Source organism: Protopterus annectens, chromosome 3.part1, assembly GCF_019279795.1.
Source record: "Protopterus annectens isolate FY-2018-M chromosome 3.part1, PAN1.0, whole genome shotgun sequence".
Classification (NCBI taxonomy): Eukaryota; Metazoa; Chordata; order Ceratodontiformes; family Protopteridae; genus Protopterus; species Protopterus annectens.
Window position 1 is genome coordinate 1,197,313,435 of NC_056732.1, and position 19,098 is coordinate 1,197,332,532.

A 19,098-nucleotide genomic window follows, 5' to 3' on the forward strand; every position below is an offset into this window, starting at 1 on the left:
CAGTAGTACTAGCTTAAAGAGTATCAAATATATAAGGGTGAATATAAATGTTTTATTATATGACACTGTGCACAAGGATTATAGCTAAAATATATGTAGGAATATAGTATACAAACAAACAGAAAGAGATCAGAATAAGTAAATATGTATATAGTTAAATAATATAAATATATCGACAATGGTGGTAGGTTGGCATAGTGGTTAAGGTGTTCACCTTCTAGGCTCAAGGTGCACGGTCTCATTCTCACAGGTCTATATTAAAAGACCGAAGAGGTGTTTCAACGAACACCCCTTGGTCGACACGTAATGAGCGAACGCACTAAAGTGCGAACGCTCAAAACAGTGATTTCTTTCCCTGGGAAAGAAATCACTTGGCCATTCCTGTGTGTTTGCCCCTTTCCTCACTGTAATGTGATCTCATACTTGGTATATTTATTTAGGGGGGTTGGGGGCACAGCCCCCCAGGTTGGGGGGGTGGGGGAAAAGCCCCCCCCCATGTTATGTGTGTTTGTGCTAGTGGTTTCTTTTCCATGGATAGAAACCGCTGTTTTGAGCGTTCGCGCTTTAGTGCATTCGCTCATTACGTGTCGACCAAGAGGTGTTCGCTGAAATACCTCTTCTGTCTTTTAATATGGACCCATACTCACGTGGATTATTTAACTGGGTTTGGAATGGCCCACAAGGAGAGTTAACCTGGTAGTAATTTATGAATTTTTGATCCTATGACCTGCAAAGTAATAAATGTGAAAATAACAACTGACTCCCTCCCTGTAGTACAAAAGGGAGATAATTTGAGGTACAGGAAAAGATGAGTGCAGAGATATTCAGTTTTTTAAACTTATAATAAGGATTCTGAACACCTATTTTACTTTTCTTATTCATAATGACTCAGTGGCATGGGCACATTTATATGAATCAGGAACATGAGCTAAGCTTTGTTAGTCTAATGGAGAGATTGAATGTTAGTTTGTTCATCTTTTTCAACAAACTAGGAATACATTATTCCATGGTAGAATGTTTAGGGTCATATCATTAGGGAATATTTTATTTGTTTCCAAAGTTCTGTCCATAGATTTCATATTGTTATATATAAATAATATAATAAGTTCTGTACATAAATGCAATTTCATTATAAATGTGTTTTTTTCTTCTCTCCTATATAAATGTAGCCTGTCTCTGGATGCTTAAAATACATAGATTGATCAATATAGTTACAGTTTGCACATTCCTGACATTTACGTGCACCCCATTGCCTTTCCTTTAAATTATGATATAATCTAGGATAACATAAATGTTGTTTAAGGTTCTTTTTGCTTTTATACACAAAAATATGTCAGCACATAGCATCCAGAGACAGGCTATTTATGGAAACTTAGGGTTTCAGCAGACTGCAATGTACAGAATGTTATTTATGTAGCACACTGTGTTTTGAGTTTCAAATTTTACATTGGTAAAAGTAACCGGAAACTGAAAGAGAGAGTGTGGGATCATTTGTATTCCACGAAAAGAGGGAATGATTGTAGTGCTTTAGCAAAAAACACACTAACAAATGGCAACACACATACATTCGTATTCCAAGTTTTACAACCTGTGACTGAGAGTGTGTGGGGGGGACGACAAGTAAACATAACAAAAAATGCAGAATTACAGTGGCTTTTAAGGTTAGGAGTGCATAAGGGAATGGGTCTGAATGACCATGTACCCCTAAAACCAGTATTAAAGGCAAAGAAATGTAGATAAATGTATTATTCTGCATTTTTGTGTATCACTGCTGTTTTTATATGCTGTTTTTAGATGCTGCTGCTTTACAAGTAAATGCCTTGTGGATCAGTTAGGATTCTGCATTGTTATGTTAATTGATACTAAAATTTAATATAAAAGAAGTTAATTTGCTTTACTTTTTTGTCTGATGAAGCCGTGGTGAACACTGCAAAAGCACTAACTTTTAATAAAACTTGTGGACTTTACAACTGCTGAGCTTTGCCTTTTTGCCTGTTACTCGCTGTGGTTTTGCTTGGAATCCTGTTTGGGTCTGCTGCTGGAATACACTCACTGCTTTTAGGTTTTCTTGCTGCGTAAATAATAAATAATGATAGACCATTTACTTTAACAGAAATAAAAGATCAAATAAAAAGTCAAAAAATAATAACATACCATACTTAGATGGTTTTATACCAGAACTATATAAAACTATACAAAATACTACTGGATGATGCAGTTAAAATATTACATAAGGTTTACAGAGAAATAAAAACAACTGCTAAAGTTCCCCCATCAAGGAAATGTTCCCTTATATAATCTATTGTAAAACAAGATGAGGATCCTACAAAATGTTCATCATACAGACCAATTTCACTTTTAAATGTTGACTATAAGATGCTTATGTCCATTTTAGCTAACAGAATTAATCTACTTATACCTAAACTTATTAATAGTGATCAAACTGAGTTTATTTTAAATAGACAAGTACAGGATAATATATTATGAATGCATGCATTAACAGACTATGCAAATAAATATAAGAAAGAATTTTCCATCATTAGGTTCGATTTAGATAAGGCGTTTGACTCAGTTAATTGGTCATACATTTTTAAAACAATTAAAGTGTATAATTTCTCACCTAAGCTAATTGCATTAATTTCTAAGTTATGCAATAACTCTTGTGCTTATGTTAAAATAAGTTATTTACTTTCTAATTTCTTTAAATTACAGAAAGGCACAAAACTGTCAGAGATCCTGGCTGGGCAGATTGATCTGATGAGGGAGATGATTTTTCTGAGCTATGATACAGATTCGGAATTGCCTAGACATAGTAAGGCCTTGCTGTGTCTAATAATGGTGACTGCTAAAAAGAGCAATTACTGGAAAATGGAAATCAAAATCTAAACCATCCATACTGCAAGCAGTGAATATTGTAACAGAGATAAATCAAGTGGGATTGATATCTTTAGAAAGGAGTAAAAGCAAACTACATAGGAAAATGGTAATTGTGGGAACAATACATAAAAGGGAGGAATGATGTTTAAAAGTTGGCAGGACTTAAATAAGCTCATGTAATGTTTGAGTGAGAAAACTGGTTAGATTATAAGTGTGTCATTTTGGTTTGTGATGTAAAATGCTTGCAACTAGGATTGTGCGAGTGTGGTTTGTTTTCATTTATATAAATGTATGATTGCCTATTTAATAAGTGAGGGTTTAATAAACATGCTTCTTGTTTAAAAAAGGAAGGAATTGAATAATTTATGTAATATTGCTTAGGTTATGTGCTCTATAGCAATATATGTGAAGTATAATGTTTGTTATGTTACTATAATTTGAATTCTTTTATATGAATGTAAATTTGCCTATGTCACAAATGATAATTCAATGAAGGTGTTTGGAAAAAAAAACAAGGCTGCCCATTATCAACTTTTCTTTCTGCATTAGCTATAGAACCCTTTGCTAATAGCATTAGATCCAATAAGAACATTAATGGTATCAAAATAAAAGAAGATTTTGAACTAAAGATTGAACTCTTTGCTGATGATATTTACTAACAATAGGAATAATAAGAAAAGTCATTAGAACATATAATTAGGTCTATGGGTATGTATGAAGGAATCTCAAACTTAAGATTTAATCATAATAAAACAAGTACATTATTATTTAATACAAAAAAATAAAAAAAATAAAAAAAAGAATCAATTGTAATAGCAAACAGCTGAAATACTTGGGATAACCATTATATATAATAGCAAAGAAATGATGCAACTTTCAACAGGTTGTTGATAAAATTGTATGTTTAATCACAAATTAGTAATTTTTTTCTTTACCATGGAAGAACAATTAATGCAATTAAGATGGTCATTCTTCCTAAAACATTGTTTGTCTTATAAACTTTAGTACTATCTTCACCAAAACAGTTAATGAAGAAGACAAGTAATATTCTAATTATTTTTTTAGCATTGTAATAAACCAAGGATTTCCTTTGATTGGCACAGAAAAGGTTGGCATAATGGTGGAACAGGATTCCCTGTTATTCAATTGTATGCCACTTCAACAACTGTAAAAGTTATAGCATTGTAGATAAATTCATCGTATGATTCAAAACTGAAACAAATGCATCAAGAAATTTAATTAGTAAATAATAAATATGTCATAACCAGTCATAAACAAATAATACATATTAGTTTTATCTGGTTATTAAAAAGATTTTTGTAGAAATTGTATTACACCCTCTTTTCAAATTCCCAATTTAAATAAAATCCTTTCCTTTTTCCAAAATTTCACATATTCTAACCATTTTATTAAAGACTTAATATTTTCTATGTTTCTAATTGCATATACAAATGACTGCTTAAAAACTATGACTTCAACGAAATGTTAGAATTGAAACAGACTAATTTAATTTATTGGCATCAATTTTTAAATGGTACTGATATATAAAAAATATATATATATATATATATATATAGAGAGAGAGAGAGAGAGAGAAAGAGAGAGAGACACACACATATATATATATATATATATATATATATATATATATATATATATATATATATATATATATATATATATATTGCTGAAAATGTAAGGTTCAAGATTCTGAGAAGTGGTCAGTTTTACAAATATTTAATCACACTGTGAATACAGAGGTAAATAAAATATTTAACATAGATAAAAATCATTCACTAAATTATAAAATATTGGAATTCTTAATAAGTATCAACAATAATACAATAAAAATATATTTGTCATAATTTAAAAAAAAATCTTTAGCTAGATTTCACATATTTAGACAATTGCTATTGGACCTACTCATCAAAATTAATAATGAAGATTTCTCTGCAGAATACAAGAAATTAATATTAAAATCTACAGATAAAACTATATCTTCATTATATTGGAAAATTCTCACTTTTTAATTTTTACAGAGAGATTTTGTCACTCCTAACAAAATTACAATTATATATAAATCAAATAGGATTAAATGCTGGAGATGTGGTTCTGAAATAACAGCTAATTGAATGCATATAGTATATGAATGTGAAGTTACCTCCCTTTTTTGGAAAGACATGAATAACTTAATGCAAGTTCTATATTCACATAGATGTTATATTTCTAAATCTTTAGTTTTATTTAATACTTTGATTCCTGAGATAATTACAAACACCCAAGTGCCTCTTCTTTGATCTATTCTTGATATACCCATAAAAGTAATTACTAAAAACTGGAAAAGTAAAGTTACCCTTTCTGCTGTGGAAATTATTAGCATGGCAAAAATTGTTTGCAGTAGTGAATTGCATACTATAAAAATAAGAAATTCTTATATTACACATTCACATAAATCGTGGCTTAAACTTAAAGACTTGCTGGATAAATATTAATCGTTGTTGTTTAACTTTTATGTATAGATCAGATGTGGAACTATATAAATGGTTGTTTGTTTTATAACTGATTTGTTTATTTATTGTTTTAAATGCAACCTGATAGAGTTTCTTTGTGACATCTACTGATTCATTTTCTAGAAGCTGGTAGGGAGCCTCTAACACCTTGTTCTTTGCTATTGCAGCTCCTGGCTTTGCCTTTTTTTTTGCCATTCAGTATTCTTTCTTAGCTAGGTCTGTCTTTTATAGGCCCATTTTTTGCACCCCTTCTTTCCTTTCTAATTTTTTTATTTGGTTTTAGAACAATAAGTAAACAAATCAATTATATAAAAAAATAACCATTTACATAGTTCCACAGCTGATCAAAGTTATACTTCAGCAACAATTAATATGAAAGAAAGGGTGCAAGAAAAATTGGGAATAGAAAAGACATACCTGCTGAGAAGGAATACGGATAGGCAAAAAAAAAAAAAAAAAAGAGGCAAAGCCAATAGTTGCATTAGCAAAAAACAAGGTGTTAGATGCTCCATCCCAACTTCTAGAAAATGGCTCAGTAGATGGTACAAAGAAACTCTAGCAGGTTGCATTTCAAAGACAGAAAGATAAGAAGATAGAAACCCTTCATAGCAGATTTCAGCAACAACCTTCTCACCAGTACACAGGAAATCAATGGGAGATAGAAGGAATACATCCAGCAGCTTCTGAATGAAGAAAATACCCACAGGAGCAGTACTGACCTAGACAAAGCTAATGATGAAAGCAGAATGGACCCCACCCTAGAATAAGTAAGAGCAACACATAGGAAATGAAGGCAGGAAATAGTAGACTCAGATGAGGTCACAGCACATATGGGTGGGTGAGTTGGGGACATATGGCTCCATATGGTTTTCACAACAGTATGGAGAGGTATGCATGTTCCGGAGGTTGGAGAACAAGCACACTATTACTAGTGTACAAGAACAAAGGGAACATTCACACCTGTGGGCAGTATAGAGATATAAAAATGTTGTCCCTCTGCATGAAATTTCTGGAGAGGGTGACTGATAAATGAATACAAAGAGTAGTAGAAAGTAAAATGGAAGATGAGCAGTTTGATTCATATCAGGATGTAACACTGCCAACCTGATGCTTGCAGTGAGACAGATAGACGAGAAGAAGCTAGAGATGAAGAAAGTGTCCAATTCTGCATTCCTAGACTTGGAGAAAGCATATGACAAAATCCCAAGAGGTATGGTCAGTTATGTGGTGGTTTGACATCCCAAAAACATTGGTGTAATTAGTGCAGGTTATCTCAGGGACCCGAAAACTCAAATATGGATAGTGTTCTATCTTCGCAGGGGTTTTCAGAGTGGGTGTGCATCAGGGTTCAGCTCTGTCCCCAGTGCTGTTTATGCTGTTGATGAACTACATCAGCAAACAGGTTGGAAGGGACCGATCAGCAAAATTGTTGTATGCAGAGAATGTGGCATTACAGGCAGACTCTAAGCAAGAACTTCAGCAAAGGATGGGAGAATGAATTACACAAGGAATGAAACTGAGTACAGATAGTTGTAATGGAAGCAAATTGGGGAACTCAAAAAAGCTGAAAATTGACAAAGGAGGGAAAATAGTGGAACAGATTAACAGATTCATGCATATGAGAGGGGTGGTTAAGGAGAAGGGAAGTCTAAAGCTAGAATAAGAGGGGCTGTAGCAAACTGGTACCGAGTGCCAGGGATAATGCGTGACAGAAAATTCAGCTGAAGTTGAAATGTAAGGAGTATAAAACAATGCTGTGACCAGTACTACTTTATGGTATGGAAAACTAGGTAGTTAAAGCAGATTAGTTGAGGAAACTGTCAGTGATAGATATTATGTGTCTGAGATGGGTGGTAGGAACACACTGTCAGATAGATGAAGTATGGACATCAGAGAAGAAGCCCAAGAAGCTCAAATTTTAGAGAAAGTCATAGAGAACAGATTGTGGTGGTTCAAGTACATATTCAAGAAAGCAGAAGACAATCTGGTGAAGATGATTTGAGATACACAGCTTCAAGGCAAGAGGAACTGAGTGCATCCAGCAAATAGATGGACGGATTGTGTGTGAGAAGATCTGTGCTAGTCAGGTATGACTGTTGAAGTATAGAGACAGATGGCAACAGTTAATGTGATGTCCTAACCCCATGTAGGAAAAAATATGGAAAACATGGACTGGTGATGATAATGAGGATCATTGGTTTGTCAAGTAGTTTCTGCTACAGCTTACCTATATGAGGATTTAATGTTTTTTTTTTTTTTTTTTGCTTGCTAGGTGTTTAGTTTCAAGTTTGATGTTAAAGGCAGTCAATTAGTTTGGTCAAAGGCTTGTTTATTTCAGCATTGGTACTCTTCTTTTTAGTTTATCTGATTCTGAGATGATCTTATACATAAATTTAATACTATAGACTTTACAGGTATCAACAATTAGCCATCTGAAAGTAGCACTTACTGGAAAAATTTTGAATATCTCCTTGTTGCTTATAATAATGAAATTATTAGGGGATTGATGAAACACTTAATTCTTTCACTCCATTTTAGTATACCATTGTGCATTTCCGCAAAAGAGTTTGAAACAATGCTATTTTTTTTTCTGATGTCAGTCTCTTATGTATTCTTTCATCCTAACTTTTCTTTGGCTTTCACTCTTTATATACAATGTGCAGCTACATGTAATATTATAATCTACCATTTCAAAATAACATGCAAAAAACTGACATTTATTAGCCATCAAACCTCTGTAGAATCAGAATGACAGCTATTGTTTAATTTCTTTGCAAAAAAGTAATACTAAAATCTAACTCAGAACTTATCATTACTGCAGAGGTTCTGTAAATCTTTTGAATATTTTAACTTAGATGATTATTTCTAGTCTCTAATGTTAACCAGATTTTTATGAGTACAAGACAACAATGTCTAAAAATCTTCAGGTTGACCTCCACATTAAGAACGTACAAGTGAGGTATGATAGGGGAGACAGAATAATAATTCTTGTCGTACAAGTTGTTTGGTGTACTATTAGTTCCAAAAAAAATATAAGTGCATAAGATGATTTACAGCCTTGATAGCTGAAAACCACTTAGCAATGCCTGAAACACAGCAGCCAGAAGAAAAGCATATATTTCTGCTCCTGTAAAAAAGCTGTAATACACTTTGCACTGCTACACAAAAATATTGTCAGCTTGAATGGCAGTGCAGCTTTTCCAGCTGTTTTAGCTTCTTAACATGATTCTGTGGTGGTCTGTGTTTGGGCTCTAGCACATGACTAGGCCTGGATGCTAAAACAAAACTTAAGTAGCTTTGTTATGTCAGAAATGTGCTTAACAAAGCTGTCTTTTTTTTCAAATTCTGTCTGTGCTTGTGGCTAGTCCTGCCCTACAAATTTGTCATGTTTGATGTTTCTCTATTGCACCTTGCTTTCAAGTTCCACAGAAACCCTGAATGTGAATTTGAACTTAAATTATTGCATATAGTAAGATATATAATTCTTTTCAAGGTTAGGTTCATGTTCAGGTGTTGTGTTCCACTAATAGGTGTTATTACTGGCTTCTACACATGTAGGCAGTGGCTAATAGGTCAGGTTCTAATGATTAAATGCAAGTTGAAATAATGCATGATCATGGTAGTATCTTGTTAGTCAATGTGCAAATACTATGGATCATTATCAGACTGTTATGTGCTTTTTCCCCTTTTCCCACTGTTTTCGAGCTCTAGAATTATTTTCTGTAAATAAGAAGTATGGCTGCATGTACTCCAAAGAGGGGGTGCAAACAAGCTTACCCCCCTGAGCGAATTCACATTTTGATCTGTGTATGTCGGTTTTGGGTTTAATGTATTCCTGATCATCTGTAATGGAATGTTTTTTGAACAGTCCTGTCACATTCACTCATAAAGGAATAAAATTATTTATAATTAATTTTATAAAATTCACACAGTAAATGAATAAATAAATAAATAAAAATAATAAGCTCTGACTTGTCAATAACCAGTACTTCCAGAACAGCAAATTCTGCAAAATAGGATTACTGACAAACATCTAATCACAAGACCTCATATTTTTCAAACATGACTTCCACCTTTATTTATAGTAAGAATATTAAGCCTTTATCTAAATTTAAAATACAATGAATAATAAATAAAAAACAAATTATTGTTTCTGTAATCATCAGACACTCCAATCACACATAAATGCTTTTCCAGATTTAATTTTAAAATATTCTTTGTTTATTTATTAATTTATTGTATTTTACCATTTGACAGTAAAAAAAAATCTCCTTACAAGTTTATATCTAAATTTGAATAGAACTGTGCCTTTTCTAGACATATATACCCAGTCCCTGGCTATGATAGTGGCCTTTGGTATAGACTGATTGATAGCCAGCATGCTAAACTGGAACTCATCAATGCTGTACCTGTGTGAATGATAAGCAATCCATGATTAACAGTCTGCAATTTTTGTAAGAAGGAAATATGAGAGAAAGAAAAATACAGAGACGGATCCAGTTTGTATGCTAAGTCATAAATAAAAAAAACAGTACAAGTGTAAAACTGAGAATTCATTTACTAAAAAAAAAAAAAAAAAAACATATTATTATTTATACTTCTCTGAACTACAATGTGCCAGGTCGGGAAAATATATATATATATATATATATATATATATATATATATATATATATATATATATATATATATATATATATATACACACACACACACACATATATATATATATATATATATATATATATATATATATATATATATATATATATATACACACACACACATATATATATATATATATATATATATATATATGGATCTATGTTGATCCAACAAAATTACGTTTCATTGAAATGTAAACCCTCAAACTCATTTTCACGAAAGTGCACTTTATCGAAAATGCACTTTCACGAAACACAAAATAATGAAAAAAACCCAAACAGAAAAATAAATAAATAAAAAACAAAACACTAAATCACATTCATACAGGGGGGACCCCTCACACCCCCCTACTTAAATATACTAACTCTGAGATCACACTACAGTGGAGAAAAGGATATATTACTTATCCCCACTGTAATGCAATTCGGCAAATCGGCTTTTGCGAAAGTGCACTTTTGATGTAATGCAGGTTCAGGGAAGTGGGCTCATCCTTCTGTTTGTAGATGAAGTGCACTTTTGACAAACAGAAGACATATAAATATATATATATATATATATATATATATATATATATATATATATATGTATATATATATATATATAGTGGATATAAAAAGTGTACACACTCCAGTTAAAATGCCAGGTTTTTGTGATATAAAAAATGAGACCACAATAAATAATTTCAAAACTTTTCCCACTTTTAATGTGACCTATAACCTGTACAATTCAATTGAAAAAAAAATCAAATCTGTTAGGGGAAAAATGTAAAAAATAAAAAACATATAATATGCTGGTTGCATAAGTGTGCACATCCTTAAACTAATACTTTGTTGCAGCACCTTTTGATTTAATTACAACATTCAGTCTTCCTGGATAGGAGTCAATCAGCATGGCGCATCTTGACTTGACAATATTTGCCCACTCTTCCTTGCAAAAGCACTCCATATCTGTCAGATTGCAAGGGCAACTCTTATCCACATCCCTCATCAGGTCACACCAAAGATTTTCTATTGGATTTAGGTCTAGGCTTTGGCTGGGCCATTCCAAAACTTTAATTTTCTTCTGATTGAGCCATTTTTTTGTTGATTTGTATGTATGTTTGGGGTCATTATCATGTTGATAGGTGAAATTCATCTTCGTCTTCAGCTTTCTAGAGATGCCTGAAGGCTTTGGGCCAAAAGTGAATGTTATTTGGAACTGTTCATAATTCCCTCCCACTTGACTAAATCCCCAGTTCCGTCTTATGAAAAGCAACCCCATGTGATGGGGTGATGTGAAGTGTTGTTTTTGTGCCAAATATACCTTTTGGAATTGTGGCCAAAAAGTTCAACCTTGGTCTCATCATACCACAACACATTTTCCCAAATGCTTTTTTGGAGACTTGATGTATTGTTTTGGAAATTTTAGCTGGTCCTGGATGTTTTTCTTTGTAAGAAAAGGCTTCTGTCTTGCATCCTTACCCCATAGATCAGACATATGGAGAATACAGGAGATTGTTGTCACACATAATACACAACCAGTACTTGCCAGAATTTCCTGCAGCTCCTTCATTGTTGCTGTAGTTCTCTTGGCAGCCTCCCTGACCAGTTTTCATCTTGTCTTTTCATCAATTTTGGAGGGAAGTCCAGTTATTTGAAACATCACTGTTGTCCCATATTTTCTCCACTTTTTGGTGACTGTCTTCACTGTGTTCCATGGTATATCCAATGCTATGGAAGTTTATTGTACCCTTCTCCTGACTGATACCTTTCAACAATGAGATTCCTGTTTTGCTTTGTAAGCTCTCTGTGAACCATGCCTTTTGATGTAGCAGGCAACTGAGTAACTATCAGGAAAATCCTACAAGAACAGCTGAAATTTATTTGGGGTTAAGCAGAGTCTCTTTAATCAATGGCAGGTGTGTACCCAAGAAGACTGAATGTTGTAATTAAATCAAAAAGTGCTTCAACAAAGTATTAGTTTAAGGGTGTGCACACTTATGCAACCAGCTTATTGTACATTTTTTATTTTTTATATTTTTCCCCTAACAGATTTGTTTGTTTTTCAATTGAAGTGCACAGGTTATAGGTCACATTAAAGGTGGGAAAAGTTTTGAAATGATTTATTGTGGTCTCATTTTTTATATCACAAAAACCTGGCATTTTAACAGGGGTGTGTACACTTTTATATCTACTGTATATACCAGCAAATGCTCTATCTATATTATTTCAGCATCATTGCTTCTTCTAAACATAGTTATAAAGACAGAGCTGGATATTGGTGGCTTATTTCATTGTACTGACTGATTAACAGTATTTTTTTCTTAGTTTATAACATGTCATAAGTGGACGTCTTTTTCACACGCAGAATGGAGAGCAACATGCAGTATACTGTTGTTCATATTGGAAACCATTTGGTATCTAACAGGAAGTCAGTCTTGCCTAAATTACAGTACACCCTCTCATAATACAATACAACATTTATGCCACAGTTTCTTAATACTGACTTAAAATAACAGAGACATTCTGCAATATCAGTGAAATCTGTTTCTGGTATTACTTCTGGTGATCTTATGGCACATACCAGAAAAATGGAAGATGTGTTTCATTTGTTTCTTTGTCAAGTGTCCCCTGGTCAGTATAGGTGTCACCTGAGAAGTCCCAAGAACAAGGGTCATAGACTCAGTGCACTCTGATCTGTCAAAAATGGATAGTTCTTATATCCATATGCAGTGCTGCTAAGAGATAAAAAATAAGCTGAAGCCATATTAATAAAATATGGCCCTTAAAGTAGATGAGAATGTCCTGTTTTCACTGCTCACTGTTTAACAAAACAACAGATTACACAACCTGTGAATTGAATATGATGCTTTTTGTTATTCTCCTGTTAAAAATATTGCTACAGCCCTGCTATCAAACAAATGGTCATTTGTGTGGGAGAGGGTGGTTGTGTGCCTGCATGTGCCATTAGCTCAAAGGAATCTACCTGATCAACAAAATATATGCATACATTAAAAATTTGTTAAATAAATGAATGAATGCTTGCTACACCTTTTCATATTCAGTACAGTGCTGTTGACATAAGTAGGACATGTGGATTGAGTAGTAAAACACAGATCATGTTGTACCTGGGGCACTTCATTTGCTAAGGACATTCAGCATGACAATTGATTATGTTATATAATATGATATACAAAATGCTTTAAAATACTGCTACTAAGGTTACCTTTAAACAAAAATATTGTATGTGTGTGTGTGTGTGTGTGTGTGTGTGTACACATGTTTGTGTTTATGGGAGGTTGGTGCATGCGTACACATGTTTGTGTGTGTGTGTGCGTGTGTGCGTGTGTGCGTGTGTGCGTGTGCGTGTGCATGTGTGTGTGTGTGTGTGTGTGTATGTTTGAGTATGTGAGAGTTGTGTGTTTGCGTGAGTGTGTGTGTGTGTGTGTGTGTGTGTGTGTGTGTGTGTGTGTGTGTGTGTGTGTGTGTGTGAGTGTGTGTGTGTGTGTGTGTGTGTGTGTGTGTGTGTGTGTGTGTGTGTGTGTGTGTGTGTGTGTGTCTATGAGTATGAATAAGACAATAACTAAGTCTGATAGCAGTAAATCTAATCAGAAAAATAATTTTTCTCTTTTTTCCAGTGATGATTTATTTTGTCTACTGCTTTTACCATCTATTTTTTTCCTCCATTTATTTATTTTGTTGTAAAGGGGTTATTTTTTATAAGAGGAATAAGACACTATGATAAGACCATGCCCTACTACTAAAGACATTTGGCACACTTATACTCTGTGTCCATAATTCTACCTTGAAATTAATATGTACCTCTTCATCTTTCCTACTTTGAACATAACCTCACAGGAAATTACTAGAAGGATAAAATTTTAAGCAGCTCTAAAGCTGCACAATTATTTTTGCTATAAAGTAACACAATATCCATGAAGACTTTCTTTATCTGGTATTTCTGATATTTATGCCTAATTTCTTAGACTGCATGACACCAAAGTCATAATGTCTACTACTAAAGCTGCTTTAATAATAAACTAATAGTATAGCTCAGCAACAGTGTGAGATGCATATACATGAAAAAGCATGGGTTTTATGAGTCATATTACATATTTCCTCCCAATATCTTCTATTTATGTGGATTACAGAGTGAAAATCCTTGCTCCATTGTTTACAAATGCTCTACACATATTCATTTAGCTGTCTGAGAGCCTAGGGAGGCATCTGCCTTGGCACCTGCTGTCACTGTGACTGCATACCCAGGGGGCTTGTGGCAACATTCAGTAATGAAAATTATAGCCTCCTCCCCAATTACTGTTTTCTTCAAGGTCACTATGAGCTGCTGTGAGGAATATTTAGAGTTCTGAATTCCTCAAATGTTGGACTTAGTACCAAGTATACAATCAGAATCTATATTCAACAATTTATGAGTACAAAAAAAAGAGAGAACACAAAAATAGCCTACAGGAGATATTTATTTACTAGGCCGTAGAACTTATTTTATTAGTGCAGATTGTATTTGCTATGACCGTATATGTGCATGCAACAAGGGAAATTATTGTATTTCTGTACACATAATTATAATGATTCATAATTTTGCCTTCTGTTCTCCAAATTCTTAGTGAAACACACATCCATGTAACGTTTACTCAAGTGTTAACACGGGTGTGGCAAGATGGGATGAGTCCTGCTTTTCATATGCATTTTGCACAGGAGCTGTTACCATGAAGGTATCTTCTAATGACATTTTTATTGTAATGCGAGCAGATAACATGCAGCACAACAATATGCAAGGGTCCTTTCTCTCTCTCTTTTGCTCTCTCCCACTTTCTGTCTCAGTCCATGTCTGTCTGTCTATATATCCATTTATACCTTTCTACATTTTTCCTTTGTTCTAGTTATACGGAGGTACTTTCTAAGATTATTTAGTAAAAATGTTTAAATAATACTCATAATTTTGAAATGGCGAGCAAGCTAAAGGGGTGCTTTCCAAACTGACATGAAATGTAATTTTTCTGTTCAGTGGTATATGTAATACTACTGTCTCTGTCTTGAGATTTGATAAATTAAGAATGTTACACATGATAGTTTTACAATGAGTTAACATAGCTTTGAGGGTGGAAGTCTAAAGTAAAATACTCTGAACAACTGGAATATACATTCAAAAGACATAAATAAATGAAAATAAAATACTACTGTCTGTAAGTAAATGATATTTTTTTCCAGATGTTAGCATCATATCAAGTTAATATCTTGTCCTAGAGACAGCAGAGATATGATTTAATTCATTACTGCTTCTTTTTAAGCACAGTACAACATAAACCATCCTGAAATCATACTTGTTTGATGCAGTCAAAGGTAAATGGACATTACCAAGTTACTATACAGCAACATTCAGAGGAAGCATAATGAAAACATACTGTGTGTGTGTGTGTGTGTGTGTGTGTGTGTGTGTGTGCGCGCGCGCACATGCTTGTGTGTGTGTTTGTGTTTGTGTGTGTGTGTGTGTGTGTGTGTGTGTGTGTGTGTGTGTGTGTGTGTGTGCGTGTGTGTGTGTGCGTGTGTGTGCGTGTGTGTGCGTGTGTGTGTGTGTGTGTGTGTGTGTGTATGCTGTTTTTACTATAAGAAACTTACCACCTTGTGTTCTCAGTAGAATAACTATGTAAAAATACTCTCCAGATTTGAAATAATATGAACCTAGTACTGGTATTAATTTAAAACTTAAAACTTAAACTTAAAAAATAAAGCTGTCTACTCAAATACATTTCTTAAACTTAGTAAATCAAGTAAAAATATCCAATCTGGGATATGTTGAGATCACAGTTCCTTTATTAGTGAACATTGGACAAGTGATCCATCAGACTTAATAAGTCATTTTTTTTTTTTTTATTCTGATGAATCTCTCATCTGTGCTTACTAATAAAGGAACTGCGAATTCATCATATCCTGGACAGGATTTTTACTAGATTTGCAAAGTTTAAGAGATTTATTCTAGTAGATAGCTTTGTATTTTATTATTTTTTTAAGATTAAGTTTTAAGTTTTAAAAATTAAGTTTAATAACAGTTAATACCAGTACTAGGTTCATATTATTTCAAATCTGTGTAGTAGTTTTGTATAGTTATTCCACTGAGAACACCTAGTAGAAAGTTTCTTACAGTGTTTGTTTTTTGGACTAAGTGTGTGACATTTGGCACACTGAAACTTTAGGAACTCAACAGATTTTGTCTTGTTATGCCATTTTTACTGGCTTAAAAAGAAAACATTGGATTTTAGGTTTAGTGGGCAGAGAAATGTAGATTTTTACCTAAACTGTCCTCATGAATACTTATTTTGTTTTATGCTCTGAACTGTGAACTGCATAGAAATGTAATACAACATATTTGGAGGTACTGATACTTTTGATACAGCTTCTGAATCTTAGTTATAGAAACAGATTGAAACAAATAAATGTCTACCTCAGGAATAATAAATGCAGATAAATGTACCAAACCCTAAACACAAACTATACAACAGCTGTAAATTAAGGCATTCCATGGCAAATGAAATATCCTTGCAAGTCATTTTTTGTTAATGTTAAAGTGATTCAGGTCAGAAAAAAGAACAGTTTGAATTATACATATTTTATACAGTGTAGAATTTGATCTTGTTTGATGGCATTTGAACAGAAAATCTTTTATCTTACTTCTAGAAAAAATATGGCACAAGAAAGTTCATGCATTATTAAATATTGAATTAATTTCTCAAGCAGAGGGTTTGTGATTGTTTTAGAATTTTGTCTTATTCTCAGCAGATTTGGTTTGGCATAAGTAATGTAACAAATCTGCTTTTTGAGAGTCAAGCTGGCATAAAGTCACTTGATAAAAAGTATTTTTGAGATGTGCTTATAAATAAATATGTATCTTTTATAAAGGATATTGAATGAGAGAGCTGCCAGTTTTTTTATCAACAGAATCTAAGCAGATTCTATGTAGAAAAAGCAGATGAGATAAGTCAGCTATGCCACAACAGATTTTTTGAGAATATGCAATGAATGTAAAGAAGTGTGCATTCAAAGACTGAAAGATGTATAATATACTTACTTAATTATTAACTTATGGTTGGTCAAAATTCAATGCCTCTCCAATCCAAGCCCTAAAAACACAGCAGCATGTCACCTGCTGTATAGAAGCTGCTGTAACTACCAGAAATGTCTAGTTCTAGCCCCAGAAATAAGCCACCCTGGTGGCATTCCAAATTAAACAAGCTATACAACAAAAGAAAACAAAATATGGCAAAAATCAGGAAGAGTAATTCCCATAAAGATAAAACCTCTGTCATCATAATAAATAGACAATTTAAAAGGCTCATTAGGTCAGGAAAATCCAACTTTGAGGTTAAGGTAGTCTCCCAGGTAAACGATATCCATAAAGCCTTCTTCATTTATGTCAGAAACCTCAAGGGCAGCATACAGTCTGGTGATATAGCAAACTTCTAAGCAGACAAACTCAGTTCCAACTTTAACACCCCCTCTCTCACTCCCCAACTATCCCCCAAGAAATACTCTCAAACATTACTCCTCCAACTATAACTAGGAATCATGTCATACCTCTCAACTGTACAGATTTTCACAGACTGTCCATATTTTTGCCTCATATGTTTGACCCGTTTTTCATAAAATTGTGGTTTTCTGGCAAATTAGTGGCAAGTTATTAAAGATTGAAGTTTGAAAATAATGAAGGTCATTTGAGTTTCAGACTTCATACCCCTCAGAAATTTCATGGTAATTGAAAACCTGTTATTCTATCAACTTTCTAAGTTAGTAAGAGCAATATTTAAAAATTGTCCCTATTTGTGGGCCTTTGTCCCACTTTTATTTGTAGCTTTGTAGCATTTCCTTGCTACACTCACTAATGCCAAGAACACAGCTTCCGTGGGTCCTGATAACATCCCAGAATGCCTTCTGAATAGTCTAAAATGTGACTTATCAAGACCGTTGGAGTCAATACTTGACTATAGTCTTGAAGCAGGCTATGAGCCATGGTGAATGGGGGACTGTGATGGTCATTCTCTTAATAAGGGAGGATCTTCAAAAGTTTCTAGAAACTACAGATCCATTAGTCTGAGTAATCTTATTTGCAAAGGCAATGAAAGTATTATCATGGAAATTTTAAACAAGGACATTGGAGACATACAGACACTGGATCCATCCCAGTTTGGCTTTGTCAAAAGAAGGTCATTCTTACTGAATGTGGTGAACTTCACTGAAAAGGTCATTAAAGCAATTGGTGAGGGGGAAATGGTGCATACTGCCTATCTAGATTAGACTAAAGTATTTGATAAAATGCCCCACTCGGGCATTGTCAAAAAATGTCCAGAACTAGGTATAAACCCTGTTATAACACTTTGGATAGCTAGCTGGCTCACTGATAGGATCCAGGAGGTTAGAATACGTGAGGCTACCTCCACAAAAAGGCTGGCTTACTAAGTGCGCATATAATAGCAAACTGGGAGCAGTCATTGAATCCACCCCAAGATAGGAGCACCATTCAGGAAGGTCTAATACAGGTAAAAGCTCAGTGTCAAAACCATGGCTTAAAACTTAATACAAAGAAATGCATTATAGCCCCTTTTGGGAAGATGGCCACCCTAGATAACTAGGTCATCAATAAAACATATTTAAAAAAGTGATTCACTAGTCAAGGATCTAGATACCCATGTAGATAGTAACCTAACCTTTGATCAACATGTGTCCAAGGTAGTAATAAAATCCTTGTATGTTGCCCAACTTATAAGCAAGGGCATGGCATCTAGGTTCTGATACATCATCATGCCACTGCACTTGGCCCTCATCAGACCTATCTTAGAGTATAATGTCCCATTCAGTACGCGCCTGACCAGACACATGCAGCAACTGAAATTTCCACAAAGGTTCCTTACAAAAAGAATACAAGGAGTAAACATAAATGTCCCATACTGATTATCTCAAAATCTTGTCTCTTTACTTGGTATCATACAAACTTCTGAGAGGTGATCTCTGATTGGCATACAAGGCATCCGTTGCCCTTTTTTATGGACATTTCTCAC